The following is an 8,478-nucleotide window of genomic DNA, read 5'->3' as shown; positions in this document are numbered from 1 at the left end:
CCTTTTGTCTCTGAACTCCCAATAAGATAAAGCATTTTGGTCAGCTACAGCTCTACCATGGATAAATTTGACTCCATGGTGTTTATCTATCAGCTGGGAAGGGCAAAAATATAACCCGGATCTTCAGGGATAGTGTTAACCTAACATGTCAAAAATGCCTTGTCCCCTTCCTCCAGCCAACTTCGTCAGCCTAAATCTTCCCCTCTAGACTACACTGAGATATGGCCAGGATAATAAAGGATGAATTGCCTTCTCTGAGGACCTTTCACACTTATTGGTCTGGAAGATTAAGATTAATTCAACTCCAAATTAAAACAAAAGGACTTGTGATGCCTGGAAAGCACTAGAAATGCATCCTTCTGCAGAATCCTGCTTCAGTCCTTTACTGACTTCATGAAGCTGTATATCATTTCAAAAGATCTGAAAGATTGGGGTGTTTCTTTTCCAGGTGCCAGACAGTGGTCTTTATCCCACAGATTTCGACGAAATCCAATTGCAGCTTGCATGGCTTCCAGACCTCATCCTCCAAACCCCAGCAGCGAGTCCAGATGACATTGCCCACAGCGCTACAAGCGATTCCCTTCTCAATTAAAATGCAGGTATGATACAAATTTTCTCCCCCTTCCTTGAGTATGAATAAAGAGAAAATTCCTGAGCACAAGTAGATAACTCATGAATAATTCATCATCCCCCTGTTCTCCTCCAGATGTAGGGACCCATGCGCTCATTCCTGTGCCTTGGAGTCTCCTGGGGGTCTTGGATACGACTGAGACAGACTTGTGCTAAATCTTATTCCAGCTTTAAACCTTAAAGGCTGCAAGCAAGTTCCCTGATGAATTCCCTTGTCTCCTTCTCTTTGTTTGTTCTTTCTTTCATTTGCTTTGTCCGATACGCTCACACAGAATCACCCTCTGCTTCACAACTCCTGCAGAAAGGCATAAAACATGGAGAAATGTTTTACACTTCCCCACAGAAATATGTCTCTCTTATCACAGTTGCGTGTTGCCTGAGGTTTAGCTGTGGGGACGCACATCTGATTGCCTCAAGGAGCATCACCAGGTTCTGCTTTGCATCAAGCAGGTCAGAAAGAGTCCAGAGCCCTTTCCTGGCTGATTTACTTCTTCATTTTAAGAAGAGATGTTGGTTTGTATTAAGGGAATGGCAGAACAATGCTGACAAAGTATGTCTTCAGTTTTTAAGATCCCTAATATAATAGAGAATATTAATCAAAGCACAAAAGCAACTCATATGCTTCCCCACTCACAAATTTCACTAGAATTGCTTTCCAGTTCTCAGAATTGCTTTCCAAGTTGCATGTTGGGTGATAGTTACTAAATTAGGCTGCAAGTTTTTCAGCCATTCTATTTTCTCCCCTGAAATGCAATATTTTAACTTTATCTTGGAATAAATCATTTTTTTTGTTTGTTTGTTTTTTTAGTCTATTTTTAATATTGATAAGGGAAAGAAAGAAGAGAGTGGGTTTTTTGTTTTTCATACAGTGGGGTTCAGATTTGGGTCTTTTTTCACAGTGTTCAAACCCAGAAATTTTAGAGGGCTGTCTGTTCAAAGAGAGATGTAGTTTTTATATAAATTAGTCTTTCTACTGCCTCCAGGAAGAAAATATGCATTGAAGTACCAGACTCCAAAGTCTGGCTCACTCCTGGCTTCCACCTTTTTCTGTGCTTCTGTCTTACTGACTTAAAAAGACGGTGTTGCCCTGAGTTAGAAAGTCACACAAAGACATTTACTAGAGTGAGCACCTCACTGCTTGCTCTTCCTTAAAAAGAAAGCAATCCTCATGCAGCCATCTGAGAGAGCAGCAGGACTGTAGAGACAGAAACCAGAACAACAGCCCATGCACAGGGCTGTCAACAGCAAAAAGAACTGGAAACAGATACAGAAAAATATTTCTCTTCGTATTTATGTGTAGTCTTCTTTGGACAGTACCAAAAAAAGCTGGCATGAGTGCACAGTCAGTTGCATGCATGACTTTCCCAATGACTACATCTTGCTAATAACGGTGCTCACATCACACCAAATAGCTGGAAGGCTTCGCCACTCTCCTCATCATGTGGAGGGCTTGTGAGGTCACCAGCTTTCATACATGAAAAAATGTCTGCATTCAGCATGAGGGAATTTTATGATTGACTTCATTTGGGAGTGCGCCCTTTAGGGAAGGAAGATGGATCTTGTTTTAAGATGTGTTTATTTGCAATTCTTACACCTACACACACATTCAGTCACTGATGCAGGTATCATAAACTCTGGGCTCTGTCCGTGCTTGTTTTTGTAGGAAGAAGCTGAGCAGAAAGGAAATGACAAAACATTTTCTAAAGTCTCTACTATGCTTATAAAACGACTGCTCCAACCGTGAAATAATCCCACCACCACTCCTGAGCGCCACAGATAAAAATTGCGGGTGTAAATATACCAGCAGCATGTGTTTAAGTGTTAATTTCTGTACAACATTAACACCAACCAATTCCTTTCTATTCCAGCTTGAATCTGGCCCTCTGGCTCCCCATCGCCAACTCTACACTTGGTCCTTCACACAACCGTCCCCGTTGCCCCATGAGCCAGGACTAACACTTGGCACCTGGGTATTAGCGTTTATTAGCAGAAATATTTTGCACTGCATGAGTCAGCCTGACTGCATGTATGGGTATATTTAGGTTTATTACAGCACAGCTAAGCACACTTGATCAAGGCTGTATGGCTGCTTATCCAGCCTGCCTGTGGCAGCAGAGATAATTTGGGGCTGATGATAGGGGCTCTCTGGGCGACTCTCAGGAGCAATAGCTAGCAGTATGCATGGCCATGCTAACACATAACTCCTTTAGCACTCTGCAAGTTTTACATTGTATAAGGAAAATTGTTATTCAAGGAACTCAGCAGGATACTAGCAGGTATTTGGGGTCTGACCTCCCTGTGCACTTCTGAAACACGTAGGAGAGCCCTATCTGCAATTTTAAGCACATTACTAATTACTGTAGGCACTCCTGGGCAACTGTAGAACCGTATAAGGATCCACGTAGGTCGCTCTGAAAGTATTTACTTCCATGGAAACTACGACAGATATGAAAAGCATAACTGTTCGATAGAGCAAATTCTCAGCTACAAAACACAGTTTTTCAACACAGCACCATTAGCTGTGTATTTTCACCAGCAATGGACAAGAGCCTGCAATGCCACGCTTTTAAATATCCACAACAGCAGAGGTGACCCACTGTGACTGTCACCGCTAACAAAACACCACCCACTCACTGCACGCACATCCACTGGTTGGCCTCCACAAACATTCAGCAAGCATCAGTGTCAATGGGTGCCATTTCTTCCTGCACGGAGGAGTTCAGTGACACTTTTGCTTCATTCACACTTCCACGTCAGACGCCATTTTGTCAGACTGCCCAGCTGCTGCCATCTGTCACATGGCAAGAAAATGTAATGGAATAGTGTTGGAAGTTCAGCCTCTATTGCCAACCACCAATGCCCACCTCTGATGCCGTGGGCCAGTATAATAAAACAAGAGGCACTACTTTCAGAGCAGCCCTCATATTTTCCTCTCCTCTCTGGATTAGCAGTGAGGCAAACACTTGATCAGCTGAATCAGAAGAGACCAGTAACACAAAACCCTTTCCCACAGACCATATTCAAACTCCTTAGGCCTTTCACAACTCAAAAAGTACTCAGTGCCTTGCAGTTTTTCTACATTAGCATTATACTTTGAAAATAAAATTATTAAAATTTTGACCTGGGATTTAAGCAAGAGTATGTGAACACAGAAAGAGAAGCAGGACAGAAAGGAAAGGCTGGAAACAGCCAGTACTTTGGCAGGAATGACACCCCAGAGGAAGAATCTGAGATACCCATCTATATTTCACCATCAAGCTATCGATACATCATTTTGCAATTAATTGTGAGAGCTAAAAACACTAAGAATCGATTCCAGTTAGCACTGAGGTCTAATTAATTGTTTTCTTTTCTTAAGATCTCCAAGATAAAAACTGGAGGGTGAAATAGCAGTTTTAGAAGGCTGTGTCATGGAAAAGAACAACAGCTGGTAAGAACAGAGCGGCTCTGAATGCTGAAGAATAATCCAGTGCATTTAGTCTGGTTGGGAATGCTTCTGTGCTTGCTACTTCGTTATGCACAAAACAAATTTGCATTTCATTTGATTTTTTAGCAGCATTATATCTAAGCTGTCAGAGAAGAGCAAAACAATCCACATGAACAATTCTGTTTTCTGACGAGCACACTGACACAGAAGAGCTGTGTTTGTATAGCTGCATGCCCCGAAGCCTTGCCCAGCAGTCGGCAAAGCATTCGCACAAACTTGCCCTTTGGAGGAGGGTAGGGAAGTAAAGCAGGTGAAGGAACCCAACAGGAGTTCCTACACCAGTCTCAGATGCTTTGACTCCTGGTCACAGTTTTCCCAAGACTGTTGTTCTTATTATAAACAGTTGACTCAGAAACATTGCAAAAGATTTCAAATAAAGCATTCCCGCCCCATTCCCTGCTGCTCCCTTCCCAATGCACAGAGATGCCTAAAACAAACCAGATGTGCTGCACAGCACCGTTCTGTGATAAAATCCTCTGAAGGCTCTTGCTCTCTCTGTCTGTCCTAGAGCATTAAAAATGGCCAGTTCATTTCCGTAACTTATTATGCAAAATAGCCCGACAGGCCAAAGTGCTGGAGAGATGGTTTTCCTTCTCTGATGTGACTTTCACACTCTTCTGATGATATACAACTTTAATAAAAAGCATAAGAAGAAAGTTCAGCTGAGTTCGGCACGCAGTACACAACTCAATCCCATTCTCCCCTCGGGCACTAATTTAAAACATATCCCAGGATGCTGATAGTCATCCCATGTGCCGAGAGCCTGGTGAAAATACACAGAAGTCCATGTGCTGGAAGGATGCTGGCAGGCAATATTATTTTGCATAGGGATTCCCAGGTGAGCCTCATTTCTAGTACGATGCATTTCATTCAGTAGATAAAAAGGTACAAGGTAATAACAATTGTTTGGTAGTTGCACTTTTAATCTCTTAATCTTTTAGGTCAGCATTTTTCCTGTTGCATTTTACAATTGGGGAACCACAGAACAGGGTCACACAATCTCAAGTGTCGCCAGGCACTTCCAGGTTCAACCCATCTCTGCTAGCCCACCACAAGCTCTCCTGGGGCTCAACCAACCTTCAGCAGAAATTAAACTAGCACATGATTTTTCACAGCCCTTTCAAATGCACAAACAGTCAATTACAATTACATTCTTACTATCCCCATCAGCCCAAGTACCTGACGTACATTGGGAGAAGGTGGTTACATGAGAGAGAATTTGATAGAAAAGGAGAGAGAAAGGGGAGAAGGGCTAAGAATAAGTACGATATCTTTCTGTAATTGCTCAAACTGCCTGAGTTGCCTTTCGATGAAAGTCATCATTGCCTGCACTATTCCCCTCCATCACACCACTATCCAGCCTTAATATTGCATTATTTTTCATGTGTGCTCAGGTATGAAGGCCTTCAGGACAAAACATGGGCCAGGCTTTCTCATTCTAGCTTTAGGTGTTCCTGTTCATTGCAGGGGAGTTGGACTATGTGACCTTTACGGGTCCCTTCCAACTCAAACAATTATAAGATTCTATGATTCCCCCCTAAAACCAGCCATGCAGAAGGCTCCCATTTGTCAGCACGATTCAACCTCATCAAAATTCAACCAAATGGTGTTTACAAAGTGTCGACCCTCCTCTGGGTCATTATTATGTAAAGGATAAATTGGAAAGAAAGAATGAAAAGAGCCAGGTGAATGGTCACACAATGGGAAAGCTGGGGAACGCTGCAGTGATCCCAACGCTGTCCCATGCATAATGTTTGTCTTGAATGGTCCACGCAACTGCCTTCTTCCCCTCCCAAACCCACAATTCCCTTTAACAGAAGAAAGGCGTATGAGCTTCCCACAGAGAGAAAAGAAGGAAATTGTTTCATAAGAGGGAGATTAGTTTTCACTCTATCTCCAGTAGCACAGCAAATTAATTTCTATGATACCACCTAATGCGGGGGATATATTGAAACAGCTATGCTGGGAAGGGCTACCATCTCAAATTTCAATTTCAATTGTTTTTCTTTTTTGGTTGGTTGTTTGGCTGGTTGATTGTTTGCATGTTTGTTGTTAGGTTTTTTTTTTTATTCCATTTGTTGGTGTTTTGTTGAGGTTTTTGTTTTTGTTTTTGTTTTGCAGTCATACTGTGCTAGGCACTATATTTACATAGGTGGAAAAGAGGATGCTTGTCCCCAAGCCCAAAACAAGAGATATCAAGTGGGCACAAAGGGATGAAACAAAAAGAAATGGTGAAACAAACATGCTTCTATCACAGGGATGAAGATGTTTTCTGGTTCTGAGGTAATAAAAGTAATCTCTATTTTAATACATAGGCTCTACAGCGGATTACAGTGGGGAAAGTCACAGACGTTCAAAACTGAGGGGTGTAAAAAGTTGAGATCACTAAAGGAAACTCATGCTGTTTCTAGTGACAGCATTTGTCATTGCTTCACATGACAATAGACTGAAACTGAAATGGGGAACTAAAATAATTTCCAAAAAAATTAATCATAACTTATTTTTCTAATTAAAAAATATACTTGGTTTGGAATTAAAGTCTGGGGAAAGAAAAAGAAAAAAAAAGAAGAAGGCAAGTTCAGCTAGAGTTCACTTATCTTTCCCAAAAAAGAATTTGTTTTCCTGAGTCCCTTTGAAAGGGCATCTAGACATTTGTAAGGGAAGGTATTTAGGGGCATGAATGCCAACACTTGCTCTATCCAACATCAAGAGCTCCCACTTGTGCAGAGTGGCAGAAGGCACTGCATAAAGCACAGAACAGAAAGAAGAGGACAAATGAGAACCAAACAAAGAGACTAAGGATTAAAAAAAAAAACAACCAAGAGATGAGTAGTACACACCATGGGCACACATGGCAGCTCACCAGCAGCTGCCAGCCTGTGCTTAAGACCTCAGGCCTGACAACTTACATGACCCTATCTTTGGTATTTGAAAGAGGCAGGGAGCTAAATAAGGATGAAGAATCCACAAGAAGAAGGAAAAGAACCGTGATGAGCCAAGTGACGTTAACTGTTCCATATATATGTATATATCTAGGTCTTCCCCACGGCACAGAAGGGAATCAGCAGAATCAAGGACCTATTCTTCACACCTTGGGTTTGTATACAGAAAGGAAAGGAAAGGGAAGGAGAAAATGGGCTGTCAGCAAAGCTTTCTTATTGCTTTCTCTTTTCTCATCACCTCTCTCTCCCTTTTCTCCACACACAACTTCCCCTCCCCCCCTTCGCCCCCCATGCCCTGAAGCTACATTTGTATCCAAAAACACACAGGCACATATTAAAAAAAAATAAGTCCAGAGGATCCAGTACCATTCTTCAAAAAGACAGCCCATGCTCGTTCTGATGACAATGGTGCTAATCTTATCCCCTGGCTGCTGCCCAAAAGTGACATAATGCTCAGAAATGTGTGTTTGCTTGAGAGGCTATTTACCACAGGAGGGGTTTGGGGGAGAGATGCGAAGCCAGGAAACAATAGAATTTGTGCACACCACAGACCGGATCTATCGCAGTCCATTTACACAGCCCTGCGTCACTTGTAAGATCCATCAGAGCAGACAGAGCTGAGTAAAAGGACATACTGGACCCCAAGTACACAGGAGCTGAATAAGCATGCCCAAACAAGAGAATCCACAAATAGAGAGCCGACTATCAGCTGGATATCATTCCCTCATCAGTATGCAGACAGAGATGACCACATGCAGCTGAAAATATCACCTCCTTCTGTCACCTTTTATTTCAAGACTGATTTTCTTGCTTCAGCCTGAGTTCTGGAATGGTTTAAAAGGACCCGGAGCCATCCTTCCAGCATTGCTACAGTAAAAGTAAGTGGTTAACTGGGGAGTCACTGATATGCATGAACCTCAGCCTAAATTAAGAACACTCCCATCAGAAATCCCAAATGCAGACATGCTTTACCCATGCAAAGCAAAGCCACATTCCTAATAGGAAAATTACTTCAGCATCCTACCAGGTTAATCTATACCACTATAAAGTCTTTCTGCCAAATGTAGGCCCCTCATCCAGATCTGCTGGAGACAATGTAGTCAAGCCAGTTAAAATCACAGCCAGCTCCCAAACTGCTTGTCAGAGATGAATTTCAGAGTGCCCAGGTCCCAGCTGGTGCCAACACGTGTCTTTCCAAGCAGTCCATCCCAGAGGGGCTGTGGTGGAACTAAACCCCAGTGACTGATCACCGTGCCCCAAGGCTGGGGGCACAGTGGACACCCAGCCCACCCACACAGTGCAACCACAGTCTGTCAACAGAGAATGAGAACATCCAGTCCATTAAAAAGTTCTTATACATACATGTATGTATATATATATATATATATATATATATATGTGTGTGTGTGTGTGTAGTGT

This window comes from Meleagris gallopavo, chromosome 12 (assembly GCF_000146605.3).
Source record: "Meleagris gallopavo isolate NT-WF06-2002-E0010 breed Aviagen turkey brand Nicholas breeding stock chromosome 12, Turkey_5.1, whole genome shotgun sequence".
Taxonomy (NCBI): Eukaryota; Metazoa; Chordata; class Aves; order Galliformes; family Phasianidae; genus Meleagris; species Meleagris gallopavo.
This window is presented reverse-complemented; position numbering follows the sequence as displayed.